Source organism: Protopterus annectens, chromosome 3.part1 (assembly GCF_019279795.1).
Source record: "Protopterus annectens isolate FY-2018-M chromosome 3.part1, PAN1.0, whole genome shotgun sequence".
In the NCBI taxonomy this organism is placed as follows: Eukaryota; Metazoa; Chordata; order Ceratodontiformes; family Protopteridae; genus Protopterus; species Protopterus annectens.
This window is the reverse complement of record NC_056732.1, coordinates 1,672,143,981-1,672,165,363: the sequence shown is the minus strand read 5'-3', so window position 1 is coordinate 1,672,165,363 and position 21,383 is coordinate 1,672,143,981. Positions and strand designations below refer to the sequence as shown.

Sequence of the window (21,383 nt, the reverse complement as noted above, 5' to 3'; positions counted from 1 at the left end):
ATATAGCATATCAAAAACGAGAACGTTCATGTACATAGTGTATGTTTAGTAATCACAGAAAATGTAAAATAGTCTTCAGATTTTGGAATATTTGATAGAAGAACATGAAAAGATTTTAGAGAAAATCTAGTCAAACAGGTTTTCACTAGGAGTGGGTGTGCATCAGGGATCAGCTTTGGGTCCACTGCTGGACTAAAGCTGATTTGCAGCTTTGTTTGTCTCATGCCTTTAGTAGTAGCAGCACACAGTAGGGTTGCCATCTGTACACTAAACAGTCTGATCACCACAGTGATCCTTCAGTTTTCTTAGCAAAACATGTGAATAGTAAAGGCCCAAACACAAAGCCTTTAACACCCAGCTATTCAGGCAGAGTGAAATGACTTGTGTTCATCTTTGCATATAGCTGAAAAAACACTGGTGTTCAGTTAGCAGTGTTGCTTCACGACATAAAAGAAGTGGTGCTCGACTAAATCAGACACTTTTGGTTATATCAAGGAACAGTGTATTAGCAACTTTACCTGATTTAAGGTAAGTACACAAGAAGAGCAGTCTGTGACCCATGATGAGGTCTGAATGCAGAATTCATAATTGTTTAATGTTGCGTCATTTGTAGATGGATGGATGCTTTTCCATCTCCTTAGAAAATGGATGCCGGAACGCTGTCAAAACTGGAAACAATATTAGGTTATTCCCCTCTGTGAATAGGGGCACTTATACATGTCCCGTATAGACTTTTAATAAACCTTATAATAATACAGCATTTGGTTATGGGAGTGATTAGCCCACAGATGAATAGCTAACTTTAAAACTAGGGTTGACGTCATGTGCCTGAAAACAAGTCTTGCATTTCATCAGTTGCTTCCATATCATGGTGAAAAAGACAAGTGTAAATTCCAGTAAGGGCACTGAAAATTTTGTATTAGTTTGAAAAGGAAGTTATGTTGACTGTATTCAGTGCATGTGTTTGAGTGTGTCGAAATCTCCGGATAGAAGCCTGAGAAGAACCAGGATGTGTAGTTCTTCCAGGGTTAAGTGACTGACACTCATCTAGAACTACTCAAGGTCATTGATGTAGACCTTCTGATTTAGAAAGCACTCCTCCTTATTGCAATTGGAATGCAAAGCTTTATTTCTATTACTTATACCCTGAAGTAGTTTAGGCAACAGAAGCTAATGATTGTAATATTCTGCCTGTAGATTTTCTAAGACTGCTTATGAGATCTGGTATTCAGGGTACTCCTTAGTTTGTTGCAGTTTAAATGATCTTCCTCCATCTCTTAGTTCAACTATTTTTATCTCGACAGTTCGTGTTTGGGGGTGTGCAAGAACTCGGATTACGTTTATTGTGATAGCATTTGCTATGGTAGGAGAGCTTGATTAGCCCTTGATCTCACACAAGTTCTTTGCCAATTGTGCCATTTCTGCCTTGCCAATACCCATCACCCTTGGGCCTCTTAATTCAAGAAGGGCCAGGCCTGTCATACAAAGGGTGAATTTGTGAACATCCATCTAGTTGGCCATCTCCTTTATATATATATATATATATATATATATATATATATATATATATATGTATGTATATATGTATATGTATGTATATATATATATATATATATATATATATATATATATATGTATATATATATGTATATGTATATGTATGTGTATATATATATATATATATATATAAAAGCACAAGCAGGGGCAGAGGCCTTGGTGTGGTTTGAACATGTGACCCTTGGTTTACTAGATCAGTGCTCTAACCCATGAACTACAATACCACAAATTTCTTCATGCTGAGCTTCAAACCTTGCACCTTCAGCTTCCTGAACCAAGACACAATTAAGGCTGTGATCACTTGGTAACTAGGTAGAATTGGAGTATTTATAAGCTTCATAGGCTAGTATTTATATCAATAAGTGATTAAGTTTTTAGTTGTAGGGTTTTTCCTTGATGTTCATCATTCCCACTGTTGCAGTAGCCTTTAGGCTATGTCGGAAGTTTCTTGCCTAAAACACAACTGGTCAGCTTTCAAAAGCTTTGGTTCCCTTCCACACTTGCACTCTACTGCTGATTGGTCAGCCCTGAGGAATTAAAATCAACAGTCAGAGTGGAAAATCTTAAGTATTTTCTTGCCACTTCGTGAAGAAGAATCTCGGAGGCTTCACAAGAGTCCCCTTTGATGGAATCCTTCCACACAGAAAGTATTTATTTTTAGTTTGTTTTGTATAAATGTGTGTGTTTGCATGCGCATACATGTACTTGTACTTATAAAATATTTTTACTTGGTGTGTATATAAATATTCATCATCATCAACCCCCTTTTTCCCCATTTTCTACCTGTGTTCTGGGTGTCTTAACTGTCGCCATCTCTCTCAGTTCAATGCCTCACTCCTGCTTTCTTTGATACTAATGCTTGGCTGTTTCAGATCTTCTCTCACCGTCCATCTGCCTCTTTGTTGGATGCCCTTGTTTCCTCTTGTCTTCTTCCTGTCTGTCCCAAAGCTTCTTCACCAGATTGTCTTCTGCTTTTCTGCATGTGTCCAAACCACCGTAATCTGTTCTCTTTGATCTTTTTTTACAATTGGAGCTACTTTGGCTTCTGCTCTTATGTCCTCATTTCTTAGTCTCTCCCACAGTGTGCATCCTGCCACCCATCTCAGACACTTATTTTCCATCACCTCTAGCTTCCTCATCTGCTCTGCCTTTACTGCCCAGGTTTCTGTACCATACAGTAGTACTGGTCACATCACTGTTTTGTGCATCTTACTTTGTAGCTTCTTTGGCATTCTTCTGTCATACACTATGCCCTTCTTTTTAACCTCCACTCCCAGATAGTTGATGCTGTTAATTTGTTCCACTGTCTTCTGTCTCCATTCTCATCTTCTGATTTTTCTCCATTTGCTGCCTTTACTACTTTCTTATTTGTACTCTGTTTCATCCCTTCTGCTTTCAGTTTTGCGTTCTATTCCTCTATACTTTACTGAAGTTCTTGCTCAGACTCACATGCTGTACATTGTCTGCATACAGTAATTTTTTTGATCTGTCCCCTCCGAACTGTTTGCTAATGTATTCCATCAGCAGTATGAACAAGAGTGGGCTCAGAGGTGAACCCTGATGCACACCCACTCCAGCTGGGAGCCCCCTCTTTGAGACAAACACTGTTCGTACTTGATTCATTGTATCCTTGTACATAGCTTGCACTAATTCTAACAGGGTTTCTAGGACTTCAAACCACTGCACGACTGCCCAAATCAGCTTGCTTACTCCAAGTCTGGGAATGCCCAATTGGACGCTTTCCTCATTTCTAGTTTTCTGTCAACCATCTGTCTCACTGCAAACATTGGGTCACTTGTGCTGCATCGTGATTTGAATCCGAACTCCTGACCTCTCATCTTACTTTCTTTTACTGTGTGTAGCTGTTTATCAATTGCCCTCCAGATTTTTCATGCAGTGTGACAGGAGTTTGATATCTCTTTAATGCCCACAGTTGTGGATGTCCCCCTTTCTTGTGCACTGGCATAAGTATGCTTGTTCTCCAGTCATCTGGGATATGCCTTTCTCTACTGCTATGAGTACCCTCAGGAGCCATTTCTCCCTTATCTTGTCCAGCATCTTGATCCTATCTGCTGTGACCTCTGAACCTGCTGCTTTCTTTGACTTCACTTCCTTAGTGTAGTGTTGTTCTTACCTCTTCTGTGCTGGGCTCCTCCTCTTCTCTCATTGTAGAATGGTCAGGAGCAGTACAGCTTCTGTGGGGTTTCATTCAGAATCTGCTAGAAACACTCCATCCATCTGCCTTTGATGTACTGTGGACTGTTGAGCAGGTTGTTGGCATCCCTTTGAAGAGTGTATGTCCGTCTGTCTTTGTCTTTCTGTCTTTACCTTGCAACATGATTTTTTTTGCCACCTACTGAGTCACTTTCCAGAAGCTGGTAGAGTGCCTCTGATGGCCCTGTTCTTAGCTATTTCAGCTCCTTTTTTTTGCTTTTTGTTAGCCAACCAGTATTCCTTCCTAGCCAAGACCATCTTTTCTGTCTCCCTCCTTTTCCTGCATGCCTTCCTTCCTTTTGATCACTTCTTGGACTTCTGCATTACACCATCAGCCTTCCTTATGTACTTTATTTCCATACCTGACATGACCGCATATCTGTTCTGTAGTCCTCTCATATGCTCTTTTTGAGGCACTGTCATTCTTCAACTTCACCTATTCCTTCCTCTTCTTTGATGCAGGAGCCCAGAGTAATACCTTGAACTTTTGTGCTTTCTCTCCAGTCAGCTTTCAGGTCTTCAACCTGGACTGTATTGATGTTAGAGCCTTCTCTGACCACTGCTTGCAGCTGATTATGGTTTATATTGTGGGCTAATTGTTTCACTGGGGATGACTTTGCAGTCCTTGATTCTACCATAGTGCCTTTTCCTTACTAGGAGGAAGTCTACAAGAGTTGCATGTTGACCACTTTATATGTGGTCTTGTGACCGTTTCTCTTTCTGAACCATGTGTTGGGTACTATCAAGCCATTTGCCAGACAGAAGTCTAGAATAGCCTCTCTTCCTTTATTCTTGTTTCCCCTCCCATGTGGACTCGGGCAGTCTTCATATCCTGTTCTGTCTGTCCGGATATGTAGATTCAAGTCATCCATTATCAAAACTAATTCATGTTGTCCTGCTTTATCTAATAAGTCCTGCAACTGATTTCTGTACGCTCTGTTTTTCTGACCTTCACCTGCTGTAGGGCTATGGCTGAGATTGATTGCTTCCCTTTTATTTGGGTGGAATCTAATTGCCATGAGTTGGTCACTAATTCTAATGACATCCCTCACTGTGTTCTGAATCATCTCACCACAATTTCTACCCTTTCCTCCTGCTGAGTAGTAAACTCTGGATCCCAAGCCAAGTGGCTCTGCTGCACTGCTCTTCCACCTTGTTTCTTGGATACATACCCCTCTTCCTTACTATCATGTCATCCACTTCAAGGTTCCGTTCTCTCAGTGAACCTACATCCAGTGTCGCAATTGTTATTTCATGTTTGGCAGTTTGGTTTTACGTGCAGCTTTTTTCAACAGAGCTATCCACTGGACAGTGGCCGGCTAGTAGCTTATTGAGCTATGGCTGCTGGGTTTTATGGCAGGCACATGCTGACAAATACGTTTATAGGTGTTTACTAGACTAATGACCACAAGGGCCTTTTTAAGCCCAGCTGTGCATCCCGAATCTCTGACAAGTTCTAACACCCTTGATAAGTGTAAGCATGGGCCTGGGAGATATGAACCATTTACAGGTTACCAGTGGGTCACATACACCCTTCCCACTGTTAGTATGGGTCCCTGGCATAGGTCAGACTAGGCTGGGTCCTCAACCCACTTTTAACCAGTAAATACCTATGCCCATTGGCGACATTAATCAACACAATGGAATCACCTAGAGCCATATTTTACACTATAGTGTGACTAGCCCTGCCATGGTGTGCAATCTGTGAGCCTTGTTTTCCTATGTTGAGGATACTGCGCACCACAGTAGATGCCCAAAGCTGTTGGTTTACACAAATCTTTCCCCTTTAGTGCACCATGTAGAGTCTGTGCTGCTGCCAACAGCTCTATTCATTGGGGAGTTTAAGATGGAAACACTCAAGCTTGTTTTTCAGAGGTGGGAGAAACCCCACAGAGAAGCACGGAGAACATGTAAACTCCAAAAGGCATTGGCCAGTGATCAGGATCACACCTTGTACCTTGGTCATGGGAGACCAAGCTTTTACCAGTTATGCCAACTGGTCTCTATATTATTTCAGATTTTGATGGTCATGCCGTTAAAAAACTAATTTTTTTTAACTGCGGTCGGTTTCTTGCGTGGGTTCACTAGATTTAGCTTCAGCTAATATGGGGGGAGGGGCATTTAATGTCAGAATGTGCTACTTATTCAGACTTATTTATGAAAGTTTGTGTAGGACAGTGTTTTATTTGGGCAAGGATGAGGACAGGGCATGTAATAATTGTGTTCAAGATATGACAACTTACCTGCACTTTAATCTGTCAGATTCATTTTACATCTGAAAGATTTATGACCGGATTTTTGTGTACTTCTTATGTATTACTAAGTCTTAACTCCTCACATAATACCCACTCAAAAGGCCTGAATGTAATATGCGACATCAACAAAACCTGCTGGAGAGACAGGTTTGTCTCCCAGAGGCTGCCCCGTCTCTGGAATAGACTTCCCATACAACTTCAAACAGAGCACCTCACTGACCCTCTTCAAGAGCAACCTTGATGAGTGGATGGGAAACCACAGATTTGTCCCAGGGGTTTCACCTGTCTCTCTCATTGACTGGGACAACAGGTGCTGATTGAGGTATGTTTCTCTTTGAGGATAAACTCTTGGCTAGGCTTGGAAGGGCCCCCAGAGCCAGCAGCCAAATAACCTCCTATGATTTTATTACTGCGTGTTGAGGACTTTGTGTGAATAGATAAGTCCAAGTGTGCTGCTTGTGTAGACTTTTGACCAATTGCCTAAGAACTGACTCATTCCAGATATCCTAGACACATCTGATGTGTCCTTCTTGGTCACAGCGTGGATACCTACCCTGCTACTACGATTTGCACAGTTCCTAGAAAGAAAAAAAAACTGACCAGAAAGCCATTGCTGACTAAGTGGGCTCTGTCTGTGCCTCAGCCAATGATAGGAGAGCCTGCAGTGGCTATTTGTTGTCCTCAAACCACTCACTCACCTCTCTAGCATCCTTTGGGTGGATGATGCTGCTGGATCTGTCAAGGGGAAAAGACCTCTTGAAAGGATGCCGATTCCTGTCTTAGTTGGTTAAAGAAGATATCTGTCCAGAAAAAAACAAAAAGGTTAAACAGTACTCGCCTGAACAAATATCTTTAAAGTAGTATTTCTTTTTATTTTGGCTAAGAAATTGGGTACAAAGCCTTCAGTTCCTCTTCAATAAGGTCAGCCAGAATATCCCCTGACTAAGTTCAGTCAGATGAGTCTAACGTAGATGGTGCTTTGCCTGCCACAGATTCTTGAGGCCAGTACTGCGTTGTAGAAAGAATGGTCCTCACAACCTCCTTTAGAGATAATTTCTTTTCTTGATTTCTAGGATGAATGCAGTGTTTTTATGGGAAGTAATGGATGGTCCCCTGTGTTGAGTGGATTAGTTTTATTCTTCATATATTCCTCCTCTAGTAGCAGCCTTGGAGGAGGCATATTATGCTAACTCTAGCAACCTTGTTTCACACTCTTCAGTCTCTCTGAACCTTCTCTTTGTTACAGAATTGAAAGAAAAAGGATGCAGACTATTCTTTGTAGTCCTGTTGTTGACTAAGAAGGGTACACAGGAGCTTTGTTTCAAGCTGTTTGGTCCCTGTCATTACAGAAAAGCTTTTGTTGTAAAAGTAAAAAAAAAATCTACCAGAAGCTGGAACAGTTGGAGTTGTCTTTTGACTATGGCTGTTGCTCTGGAACTTTTATCTCTTAGACCTTCACAGCCAGGGTATCAAAATTTATTGAAGCCAGACAGATGACCTTCTCCTTGCAAACATAAGGCATATTCTACCAAGTGAAAAAAAAATCTTCATAAACGTGGAGAGCTCTTTTCTGGAGTTGGATGTCAGCTGTTTTTGCCATTATGTCCTTGTGGTGGAGAGCTGTGGAAAGCCCTAAACTGTGAGAAATGAACTTATCAAAAAGGAAAGAAGAAAGTTTTATTTAGATTCTGCTTACATATTTTACGTTTAACTTCTAGTAACCTGTGAGGTGATACTTTTTGTACTTTGTGCTAGTTGGTACAATGATTAAGGTCTTTGCCTGTCATGCACAAGGTACACTGTTCAGTCCTGACCTCAAAGGAGTTTGTATGTTCACATTGTGTCTCTGTGGCCTCCCCAAAATGTGTTGAGTGCTTCTGCCTCACTCATCCAAGTAGCGAGTTGTGGACAGCAGCAGCACAGACACATGCACAAAAACAGCATTGATGATGCCCTATGGGGGAAGAGTTGTTCAACTGGGGTGCACAATATCCTTTAGATAAGATAACATGGATCACAGATCACAGACTTGAGTGGCTAGTCTCACACATTGCACAGAGTGTAATAATTGGTTCTAAGTTATTTGGTCATGTTGACTAATGTCGCCAGAGATGGGCATGGGTATTTGCCAGTGATAAGTGGGTTGAGGGCTCTGCTTACTCGGACGTATGCCACAGACCTTTGCTAACGGTCGGAGGGGGTGTATGCATCCTATTGGTCAGTGTGTGCCTGCTCAGTACTAAGCCTGGAAGCACTGGGTCAATAAGCTACTGGCTAGTCAGTGTCCAGTTGCCCAGCTTGCATTGCCTGGGATGGCTCTGTTGAACAAAACCTGGAAGTAAAACCAATCAAGCTGCCAAACATGAACTTTGAATTGCTACAGTCAAATTTAGGTTCACTGACAGGATGCAGATTGGAGGTGGATGGCTTGATAAGGAGGGTGTACCTTCTCTGTGTCCACAAGACAAGGTGGAAGGGCAGTGCAGAAAACCCATTTGGCTTGGGATCCAGAGTCTACTACTCCTCAGGAGGAGGCAGACTAGAAATGGTGTGCAGTTGTGGTGAGGGAAAGGCTTCAGAAAACAGTGGGGCATGTCATCAGAATTGGTGACTGTCTCATGGCAGCCAGACTTCAGTGTAAGGATAGGACTCTGTTCATAATCGAAGCCTATGATCCACAGCAGAGGTGTGAGGTAAAGACTGCATCGAGACAGCAGTTGGAGGACCTAGCAGATAAAGCATGATGACATGAATTAGTGTTAATAGGTGACTGGAATGCACATATTGGGACAGGCAGAACAGTACATCAGGACTGCCTGGGTCCACATTGGTGGGGCAATAGAAATCAAAGAAGAGGACATTCTAGACGTTTGTCTGACAAATTCCTGGATGGTGACTAACACGTGGTTCAGCAAAAGAAATTCACAAGATTACATACAAGAGTGGCTGGCATGCAACTCTGATAGACTTCTTCCTTGTAAGGAAAGAGCATTGGGATAGAATCGATGTTTGTAAAGTCATCTCCAGTGAAACTGTTTGCCCGCAGCATAAGCCACTGGTTGCCGCAATTAGCTGCAGGCAGTGGTTAGAGGAAGCTCTAAGGTCAGTATAGACCAGGCTGAAGATCTGAAAGTTGACTGGGGAGAAAGTACAAGAGTTCAACAAATTACTCAAGGCTTTTGCACCTTAGGAAGAAGAGGAAATAGGTGGAGTTGAAGAATGACAATACCTCAAAAACAATGTGTGAGAACTAGAGAACAGATATGTGGCCAAGTCAGGTATGGAAGCAAGGTACATAAGGAAAGATGGTGGTGAAATGTAGAAGTCTAGCTAGTCATCAAAAGAAAGGAGGAGTGCAAGAAAAAGTGGGAGATGGTAAAGACAGATCAGGCAAAGAAGGCATACATTTTGGCTAACAGAGTATGAGAGCAATTGTAATAGCAAAGAGCAAGGCATCAGAGTCACCCTACCAGTTTCTAGAAAATGACTCCGCATATGATTTAAAGTACATATTCTTTTGGATGGCATACCCATCCCACCCACGGGGGAGCTTCAGAGAAAAACAGCTGACTTGAGAGAGGAAGGAAGGCTTGTCATAGCAGATCTACTAAGGAGGCCCTGTAGAGACCATCCGAAATGGAAGGAACGGGTGTTTTTAGTTTAAATCTGTTTAGTCATGTCTGATGTGGTCCTGGCAGATCTCAAGTCTGATAAGGCTTGGAGGAAGTAATTACTGAAGCACTCCTAAAAGAGCCTAAGAGGAGGCAATGTGGGGAAGGGAAGATGTGAAGAGCATCACTGAAATGGCTAGCTTCAAAGTCCGTAACATGAGTTGAAGGTATAATGCTATCACTCAGAACGGCTGCCCTGGCAGCTAATAACAAAGGATGGCAAGTAATCATTAATGTCAGCTATGGTGTCATCTGCCATTATATTACCTGGTGCAGATTTAAGGTTCCAGCCCATGATATATCCTTAAAAATGGGTTTGCTAGTTGTGGTACTTGGTATGATCAGATGAACAGTGGGTGAAGGAATTGCTCATCAGTTTCTCAATACCACTAATTCACTTTTCATTGGAAGTTAGCCAGCAAACTTATCTTCCTATGATTCTTCTGGTGACTTGGGATGCAGATGCAGGCTAGGACACTACATTTTGCATTCTAAACTTTGTCTGAAATTGAGTCCTTTGAGTTTTGTCAATTGAAAAAGAAATTAACTGAGATCATGGAACAAAGCTATGGTGAGAAATAACACCGTACCAGATGTCTAGCTTTCCTGAAGTTAGTGTGCCCTAGTAGTCAGCTTTCTGAGTTAAAGATGTTTGGTAGTAGCAATGACTGACCTATAGCAGCCAGGCCAAGTTAGTGTACTCAGATTCAGCTTTGGAGACTAATTCTTGTAACTGCTGTTACTGTAAGTATTAATGTGTAATAGTTTAATGGTAAGTAGGTTGGTCTGTACAGCATCGGTCTGGACCTTTAGGGAGATAGTTTTGCTGAATGATGCTGGGATAGTAAAGACGGACCTAAGATTTGCCAGACTGTTTCTCTGCTGTATGACATCTGTATCTAAATGTATGTAATCAGGATGTGCATCTGTTAAGTGTGAAAGAGTTTATGGTTGAAATGGAAATGCATATTTTTTTGCATTTTTTTCTGATTGTGGATTTGTGGGCTGATTCTAGTGCCATGGTACAAGGCTCATAGGTATGTAAACAGCTACATTTGTTCATCTAACCATGTATGATATCTAAACTGCTTTAATGAGCATACAAGATCTTGGGTGTGGGTGATGATGAGTATTATGCAAGCAGGATCACAAAAGGTTTAGAGAATATAAGACACTGTTTCCCAATGGGTAGTGACATTTTTTGCGTTTTAAGTTGTCTGTTTATCCTGAGTTAAGGCAGTTGCTTTTCTCTTGTGTGAAGAAGCACACCTTCAAGTGAGAAATTGCTGTTTGGAGGGGAGGGGGTTAACGTGCTTTGCAGTGCAGTACTCCTTTTTAAATTCCACACGTTTTCTGGGCTTTAGGTCCCCCTGAGCTAACTAATGACAAGCAGGTAAGTTAAAGTAGTGCTGGGTGAAAGATAAGCATAGGGGGGGTTTTGGAAAGTCATCAAGTCTCTGACCCCTAGCCAGATACCTTAAATATAAATGTTGACTCCCAAGTAACTAAGGAAGACTTGTGTTTGGGAAGAATATGGGTAGCTAGTATGGAAGGAAATGGGGGTCCCCACATCTTGGGGACATGAGGTGGGACTCTGCATCTCGGGGACATGAGGTAGTTTAAGGCAAGTGACAGCAACAGCAAAGCCTTGTGAATATTATGCAGGGTCTTGGCATAGATTGCTGTGTTGCACAGAGGTGCAGCTTGGTGGATTTCACAATGAGCCCTTCTGAGTAATCTGCACTTGCTGTAATAGACACACTTAGCACAGCCCAGATACACAGGTAAATATTTTATTTAAGGGAAAGAGTGTAGGATGATGATGCATTCTATTGACTCTGTAGATTTTTCATAAGGGGATTTTCACTGGGGAAAGGGGAACAGGTAAGGTGGACAGTAGGAAGAAGTACTAAACTATCTGAAGGGTTTTGGGGGGGATACACAGGATAGAAATTATGCAGAAGCTGCTTTGAACAAGGCATAATAATTTTTGTCAGAACATGCAGCAGCAGTAAATTCAGGCTTAGAAGCCTTTTAACTCTGTATAAACTCTGGCTGTTAGCAAACACAGGAAAACAAACTGTGTAGTTTAGTAAGGGGACAGGCAGTGCAGCATACTGGCAACAGAACAGAAGACCAATGTCTGCATTCCAGCAGTGTACAAAGGAAAAAGCAAGCCAGCAGTGATATTGGGCAGTATTTCATGTGAACTGGGGTGCCAATCCATGCACAAGAAATTCACCGAGAATTTCATGCAGCTGTTTTTTTATCCTGATCAGTCTGTTCATTTCTAATTTAAAGAGCTACTAAGCTACTTGGTTTATCAGGGATAGAAAGAGCAGTAGTGCCATGGTTCATAAGAGATTACTAGGCTAACTGTTTAAGACATCTTACAAGCCTAGCCAATATAACCCAATTTTACCGAATGTATCAATGCTAGGGCCAAGAGGATGGCATGGCTTTGTGCCTTTGCCTTAAGTATTTTACAGATTGCCCCTGTCCATAAGGGACATAGGCACTACCCCATGTGTAAATTTGCAGTTCCCCATCCATTGATCTAAATTGCATTTGAAGAGGGTCAGAGAAGGGCTGTGCTTAATGTGAATAGGAAATCTGCCCCAGAGAACGGGCAATCTCTGAGACGCTTATCTGTCCAGCAAGTTTTGTTTGAGTAGTTACCCAAGTTTAGATCCCTAGACTGGGTGGCCCTCATGCTGTTTCAGCTGTGGATATGTAGCAGCTCTGTCAGGGCTGGATTTGTGAGCGGCTTATAGTTCAATCATAGTTCACCCCATAATAGTCGGTAGGAGACAGATTAAAGGGATAGGACTTTTAGTCTGTCTGCATAGGGCATGATTACACCCTCTGTTTTCTTTGCGAGGAACCTCTGAAGCCACTACAGCTGCTGTTAAATGCCTAGTCAAGTACATGCCAAATGGCGCATTCTACTCTATTATTGGCCCAATGAGGGCTGAGTACAGTGGGATTATAATTTCCTTGGATCTGGATGCCATACCTTTAATAAGTTATGCCACACAGAAGGAACTTTCTCACCACTGTAGACACATGGTGGTCAAAGTTCAGGGTACTATCTATCCGAGTACTTAGATCTCTCATCTCTGAGTCTCTCTTGGGGGGTGTGCTATTGATGTTGCAACCATTAACCAAAGAAGGGAGATATGAGTGCTTCATGGGTAAAGATTTCACAGGTTCATAGGTTAAGTATTAGGCTAGCTGCCCTTGTGGGCCATTTTAAGCCCAGCCAGATGTCCTTCAAGGATGCAACTGCAGTCCTTACATATGGGTTGTCCTGCCTCAGGCAGCCCTTCGGTCGGCCGGATTCCAAAGTCTGGGTCCGGCGTTGGCTGATGTCGCCCTTTCCCTGACGTCAGAGCGCCTGGGGTATAAAAGCGTCAGCCGACGCCATCTTCTTCAGTCTTTCTTGCCGCGTGGCACCCGAAGCAGAAGCAGTTCGCAAGTGCCGGTCGACCAGCTCCTGTGTTTTCAGCTACTGAAGTCTTCAAAAAAGCTAAGTACCACGTTGGGGACCTTTTCTTGCCTCAGCCGATGTCAGATAAAACTGTAAAAGTTAATAATTGTTTAACTTGTGGGAAACAAATACCTCATAAGGATTTCCACTCTTACTGCTTACCCTGCCTAGGCCCAGAACACAACGTCTTGGCCTGTACAGCTTGTGCTTCTTTCAATAAACGCACTCTTAGGCGTCGGTCAGAGTTTGCACAGGATTATTTTGGGGAAGATTTCTGTTATATCATGCCGTCGGAGCTTCCGACAGCACATTTACCTAAAAAACGGAAGGATAAGGACCGACATTCGCGGTCCGCGGTCTCGACCCACACCACGCTTAGGCCTACCGCGAGTGTCTCGGTCTCTTCTGAGCCCATTTCACAACCACTACAGACCGACGACACTGCCCCACCAGTTACTTTGGTACTGGAGGCCAGCTCGGTGCCGGTTTCTGTTCTCCCCTCTGAGACCGAAGCCCAGGATATTTCTGACACCATTTCAGTGGATAAGACTACTCCAGCACGTGGGGCTGCCAGGCCTCCAGTGTCTATGTCCATTAAGGCCTACACACGTGCTAAGGCTTCCAAACAGGCTAAGTCTCTCCCTCCAAGATCTGTTTCTCTGGGATCCACTTCTGGCTCTCAAATTTTAAGTTTAGCTGAGGACCTTATTTCTTTAATTAGGGGTTCTCAGCCACATCCAGATAGAGGCTCTCAGCCACCTTTTGTCAAGAGGCCTAGGGTTGAGCAGGTAGATCCCCAGTCCTCCGATGAGGCCTCAGGTGATTCTGCACATTCAGACTACCAGAAGGAGGCCTTCCCGGCCTACGAGGATTCTGATGCGGAGGAATCCATTCCCTCTGCTTCTCCTCCTGAGGAGTTTTCCTTTGGGGAAACTCTTCATTCCATGAGGGAACACTTCAAATGGCAAGACCAAGAATACTCAGATTCTAGGAAAAGGTTAAAGGAATTTTTAAAGCTACCTCAGCATAGACCCTTAGCTATTCCTCCAGTTTTAAATGTTTTAGATGATGTGTACTTAGAATCTAGTGTTTCCCCTGACTCCCTCCCCCCTGCCCCTGTCAAGCCAGACAGGTACTACAGGCTCCCAGACACACATCAATTTCTGTACAAGGGCCATACTGCTGACCCTGAAACTATTTCTCAGGGGCCTAAAGGGGTTTCCTCCACTACTGCTAAGAATCCACTTCCTTCAGAAAGAGATTCTAGGGCTTTAGAAAGGTGGGGCAAGAAAGTATATACATCTTCCACCCTTTCTATGCGAGCATTAAATTGTCAATTTCATATGATTCAGTATCAGGAATACATGTTGGATGACTTGCAAAAGAAATTGGCTTCCCCTGAACCATTAGATAAAAAGGGGTTACAGGAATTGGTTAGCAACCATTTCCTTCAGTGTGGATATGATGCATTGGAAGCTTCATGTAGAGCAGCAATGACAGGTGCGGTCATACACAGACATGCTTGGTTAAAGGAACAAACATTGCCAGACCATGTGAAAATTAAGCTTTTGGACGCACCACTAGAGAAACATAAGCTATTTGGTGCTACTGCACAAGAGGTTTTAAAGAAAATAGAGGAAAAGGCAAAATCAGTGCAAACAGTCAAAGATTTCCTCCAGGTACAGCCTCCAAGATTCAGCAGGAATTGGCCTTCTAAGCATTGGGCCTTTCCAGACACAGAGAAATTTCAGAGAGGCAAAAACAGACGTGGCAGAGGTAGAGGGCAAACTCGAGGCTCCTACAGAGGACGCCAATGGCAGCCTCCGAACCAGAGAGGTGGGGCAGGACCTTCCACTGCTCCACAGGGACAATCTCAATGACTTGACTTTGACTCCGCCATCCAGGGCTCAATTAGAAGCACCGTTGGGCGGAAAATTACCTTTATTCTCACAAAATTGGCACAATATTACAAAGGACAAATGGATACTGGACATAATAGATAAAGGATACAGACTCCATTTTCATACACTACCAACAAGACATGGCAGGCCAAACCTGCCACCAAATCAAAGGGCAGAGGCACTCAAACAAATAACAAACCTACTTCAAATAAGAGCAATAGAGAAGGTTCCTTCTGCAGAACAGGGCCAAGGATTTTATTCAAGACTGTTCCTTGTTCCAAGAAAAGAAAGCCAATGGAGACCCATTCTGGACTTGTCCGCATTGAATACTTACCTTATTGTGCCAAAATTCAAAATGCTGACTTTACAGCAACTCCTTCCCATGCTGGGCAAGGGGTCTTGGCTGGTAACTCTGGACCTCAAGGAGGCATACCTGCATGTCCCAATCAGACAAAGTTGCAGAAGATACCTCAGATTTCTTGCAGGCTCAGAGCATTATCAATTCTCAGCATTGCCCTTTGGCTTATCTACTGCGCCCAGAGTGTTCACGAAATGCCTGGCATGAGTAATTGCACATTGCAGACTCCAGGGGATACAAATATACCCTTACTGGACGACTGCCTTATACAAGCGGACAGCCAACAAGCCTTGTTAAAAAACTTGGACTACGTCATTCACCTACTGCAGGCCTTGGGATACACAGTCAATATTCAGAAATCAAGTCTCGTACCATCCCAACAAATACCTTTCCTGGGTGCCACACTGGACACAAACACCCAGATGGCGTTTCTGACAAAAGAAAACAAAACAATTACCAGAATACTTCAGAAAATTGGCAACACACACCCAGATGACTGCAAGGAAAATCCTGCAGGCCCTGGGTTTCATGGCATCTTGCATTCTTCTGATCCCACACGCAAGGCTGCATATGAGGAAACTACAATGGTATCTAAAAAGTTTATGGTCTCAACACCGCCACAGCCTGGAAGCATTGATCCCACTCATTCCATGCCTTCAAAAGGAATTTCTGTGGTGGGCTCAAGCAAGCCAGATAAACAAAGGTCTGCCTTTCAGCAAGCCTCATACAAGTCAAACCATAACAACAGACGCCTCAGACCATGGATGGGGGGCGCACATGGAGGGCACATGCATTCAAGGACAATGGACACAAAAAGAAAAGCACCTGCACATCAACCAAAAAGAAATGCTGGCAGTGATACATGCAATCAAGGCCTTCGAAAGTTCATGCGTCAGGGCCATCTACTAATAAAGACAGACAATACCACAGTTATGTGGTACATAAACAAGCAAGGAGGTACCCATTCCTACCCTCTTTGCAGACTGGCAATGAATCTCTGGGACATCTCCCTACAATTGAAAATAGAGCTACAATCCCAGTTTGTACCAGGGAAGGACAATGTTCTGGCGGACAGCCTAAGCCGAAACATCATGGATCCACATGAATGGATGTTGCATCCAGACATTTTCTTACAAATAACTCAAGCATGGGGATGGCCGGACATAGATCTTTTTGCCTCCCACCTCAATCACCATCTGAAAATGTTTTGCACAAGGACATACCGTCCTCAAGCATGGAAGGTGGACGCTCTCTCCTTCATTTGGAACTCTCTAACACTATATGCCTTCCCACCTCTTCCTTTGATGACCAAGGTGTTACTAAAGATCAAGACAGAGCAACCGAAAGTCATACTGATAGCTCCAGACTGGCCAAGACAACACTGGTACCCACTGCTACGGAGCTTGACACACACCAATCCGTGGCTCCTTCCTCAAAGGCCACTTCTTCTGACACAGCACAATTACAGGACACTACACCCCAGCTTGAAAACATTGAAGCTGACAGCTTGGAAGATTCCATGACTATTCCTCAGGATACACATTCCAAAAGGGTAAAGGATATCATCCTGGAGGCGCACAGACCTTCCACTAGAAAAACATACTCAGCAAAATGGAAGAGATTTCTTATCTGGAACAGCAAAAAGGGTCAAGACCCATCAGTGATGAGCATTCCACAGATCCTGGAATATTTGGCTGAAATGCTCCACAATGGCCTTTCATATTCTTCCATAAAAATACATGCTTCAGCAATATCTGCCAAATATAACACTGATCCGCCTGTATTTCCTCACCCATTACTAAGACAGTTTCTAAGAGGTATAAAGAACATCAACCCTCCAAGGAAACCACCAGTGCCTGCATGGGACCTCAACTTCATGCTGGAAAAATGAGCTGTTCCTCCCTTTGAACCAGCAGCATCTTCAGAGTTGAAATTTCTGTCTTGGAAGACAGCTTTCCTTCTGGCAGTAACCTCAGCAAGAAGAGTCTCTGAGCTACAGGCCCTTATGGTAATACAACCATTTCTCATTTTTCATCAGGACAGAGTTTCTTTGAGAACCAATCCGTCATTCATGCCAGAGGTGGTATCCAGGGTTCATAGGTTTATACTAGGCTATCTGCCCTAGGGCATTTATAAGCCTAGCCCAAAGTTTTGTGGCTTTCACCACCCCTTACATTGAAGGATGCTATGCCCATTATTTTGCCGTGCCTCTGTCCAGCAGTGACACAGAGGTGATCCCCGGGGTAAACCTGCGATATCCCATCCATTGGTCAAGATTTCTCTTGAACAAAGCCAGCGAGGTGCTCTGCCTCACATGTACCGGGATTTTGTTCCACAGCATAGGGAGTCTCTGGGTGATGAATCTGTCCCTCCAGCACGTCCTATTTATAACTGTGTTAAGGTTTAGGTCTCTTGATCTTGTAGTTCTGGTGGATTTAGATTTTTTTAGGTGGAGCATGTCCATTAATTCCGGGTTGGACATGGCCTTGTATGTCAGGCACAAGTCACCTCTGAGCAGACTGTATGCGACTGAATAGAGCTGGAGTTCCTTCAGTCGGGCAGCATAAGACATATTTTTGAGACCCATTATCCTTTTGGTGAGGAATTTTTGGGGTCTTTCCAATTGCTGCAGGTGTCTGGTAAGATACATTCCGAATGGGGCATTGTACTCAATCATTGGTCTGATGAGTGATGAGTACAGGGGAACAATGACCTCCCTTGATCTGGATGTGAATCCCTTCATGATCAGGTGGGCAATGTAGAAGGTCTTCCTAACTACTTTGGCAACGTGAGTGTCAAAGGAGAGGTTACTGTCAACTTGGGTCCCCAGATCCCTGATAACCTCTTCTGTGCTTAGTGGATTGCCACCTATATGGTAGCTAGGGGTAACCTTGTTTTTTCTGAAGGGTATGACTATGCATTTTTTGGCATTTAACTTTAGGCCATGGCTCTGGCACCAGTTATCCATTTCTATGAGACCCTTCTGAAGGATATCTGTGTCTGATGTGTTTTCAACTATGGCACCCAGTTTGCAGTCATCTGCAAACTTTGTCAGCCATAATCCTCCTGTGTTTGCCTGTACTTCTGAAAAGTAGATGCCAAACAAGAGGGGGCCCAGGACTGAGCCCTGTGGGACACCACTTGTGACCGGCTTGGAGTCTGACATGGCGACAGCAGCTCTGACCCTGTGGGTTCTGTCACTTAGCCAGTTTGCAACCCATCTTGTGACGTATGGGTTTACATTTAGGCTGGTGAGTTTTTCAAAAATACCCGAGTGGGGTATTGTGTCGAAAGCTTTTGCAAGGTCCAGGTAGGCTGTGTGGACTGCCTTGCCCTCATCAATGGCCTTTGAGACTGTTTCGAAAAAGTCAACCAAGTTTAAAAGGCATGATCTGCCTTTGACAAAGCCAAACTGGGTTTGATCCAATGTCTGTAAGTCCCCTATGTCTTTATTTATGAGTTCCATTATGATCCTCTCCATAGCTTTGCAGACCAGGCTTGTTAAGCTAATGGGGCGGTATTTTCCAGGGTCCGTGGAAGCACCGCCTTTGTGAAGTGGGACCATAGTTGCCGTACGCCACTCCTTGGTTACGTATCCTGAGGTGAGGCTAAGATTAAACAGCTGCCTTAAATGCGGGTTTAATTCCTCATTGAGTTCGTGGAGCAGACAGCCTGGGACACCATCTGGTCCCATAGATGCTGTGTTTTTCGCCTTGGAGAGAGCAGTTTTCACCTGTACATATGAGATGTTTGGGAGGCTACATTTTGCTGGGATAGATATCTCTCCTTTTGGGGGGGAGGGGGGGGGGGAATTTGCACTGAACCTGTCGGCCAGTATGTTGGCAATGTCTGTTGGTTCAGTGATTTTTGCATCATTTTGAACTAATTCTGAGCATATCTGGGAGTTTCCACCCAGGTTTCTAACATAGTTAAAAAAGGCCTTATGATTGTCTTTTGTGTCTTTGGCGACTTTTCTCTCAAAATTTGCTTTGGATGATTTTATGAGTGATCATAGTTTTTTACTTATAATGATCAAGGGTGTCTTCCCTTTTAAGGATTTTGCTCTATCTTGTAGTAGCTTTCTCCTTTTATTGTAGAGCTCGTTTATGGCTGGGGTCCACCAGACTGGGCGCTTGCCTTTGGTGGTAAGGGTCTTTGTTTTATTTGGGATTGCCTGATCCATGCAGTCTTGGAGGTCCTGGTAGAAGGCATTTGCAAGTGATTCAGCGGCTTGGGTAGTGGTTTCCATTGGCTCGGGGGCTTTGAAGGATACCACACCAGTCTTAAGAAGTGTGAAGTCGGCTTTTGAGAAGTTCTTCACTGTGATCTTATTTATCTTGGGTGGGGGCGGGATATGGACTTCCAGTGAGATTAGTTTATGATCTGATCTCACCAATGATGGATATACTTCCGGTGTTGAACATTTTGTCCCCATGTTTGTGATGATGAGATCTAGTATGTTTTCTCCTCTTGTGGGGATGGTGACTAGTTGTTCCATGGCATTAGAGTTTATGAACTCTAGGAACCTGTGGGCTAGAATGTTGGAGCTTGAGTAATGATCCCAGTCTATATTCGGGTAGTTGAAATCTCCTAATATGATGGTGTTTGGAGATGCATTTATACCCTCCAGTGTCTTCAGGAAAGCTGTGTGAGTTTCCTGAGATTGAGAGGGTGGCCTGTAACAAGCTACAAATTGCAGAGCAGTCTTACCTATGGTTAATTGCACCTGGATGGTCTCCGAGGCTTCGTGCGTTGCCACCAACCTGGAGGTGTGGGTATCTTTGATGAATATGGATACCCCCCCTCCTTTTGTGGTGTGGTCCGGATTTTGGGGCCGGAACGCATGATATGAGGTAAAACCTGATAGTGCTGGGGTGCTCTCAGGAGCCTTGAACCAAGTTTCCGTCACAGCACAGACATCGATGTTCTCCATACTGAGAAGGGCTTCGAGTGCGTGCATCTTGAGGTTGAGACTTCTGGCATTGAGCAGCATTACCCTTAGTATTTTTTCTTTTTTGTGTTCTAGGGTGGTAGGTTTAGAATTTGAGCCATGCCTAAAAAAGGCACTATGGGGGTGGCAAGAGCCTTTGCCAATATCCGGAAGCCTAGGGGTGACAGGTGCAAGCCGTCCCTTGCAAAGCAGCGTGGCTTGTCCAGCATGTCATCCCAGGCAGACAGACATTGGATCCCCTTTGAATGACACCAGAAATTAAGCCAATTATTAAAGCTGATCATCTTGTCTCTGTATTGTGGCATCATTCTTGGTGAAGGTAGGATACTGCTCAGGGTCAGGGTCATACCAGCCTGGGTTACATAATCAGAGAGCTCCTCTGTCTCTTTTCATGTAGTCCAGGGAGGTACGTCTCAGGTCATTCACACCAGCATGGACAATGACTGAGTCATACTTGTACTTGCTGTTGAGTGACCTGAGTGCTTGCGTTATGTGGCGGATTCTAGCGCCCGACAGGCAGCTTACTGTGACCTTCTCCTTACTCAATCTGGTGAGTGGGGCGTCAGTGTGTCTGACTATGGAATCACCCATGACGAGTGTGTCTGGCATTGTGTTTGGCCTTAAGGGCTGTGACTGTTTGGCACACTGACTTTGTGATCTATGTGTTGCATGTGTTTTGTCATGAGGTGGCAGTTATTTGGGTGTCTGCTTTGGTGGCCTCTGCTGTTTTGGTAGATTTTTGATCAGAGCCTCCGAGTATGTCTTTGTGTGTTTATGTGTATGATTTGAAGTTATGATAGTACTATGTGAGACTGGGTTTGTGGTGTGTGAGGTTACCTTCTCCTCCTGTCTGGTCTTGCCACTCCTATGTTGAGAGAGCGCAGCCTCCAGTTTGGTTAGATAGTTGCATCTCTCGCATGTATTTGTGTTTTGTGGGAGAAGGAGAGGGTTGTCTGTGTACATGAGACAATTGTAACATTGCCTCA

The 21,383-nt window shown here is 43.7% G+C and overlaps 1 protein-coding gene across 2 annotated transcripts in view; it reads left to right on the top strand.

Annotated features, from left to right (window-relative positions):
* Positions 1-21,383, top strand: part of MROH1 (maestro heat like repeat family member 1) — a 2,449,684-nt gene that overhangs the window by 482,229 nt on the left and 1,946,072 nt on the right. The window lies entirely within an intron of this gene.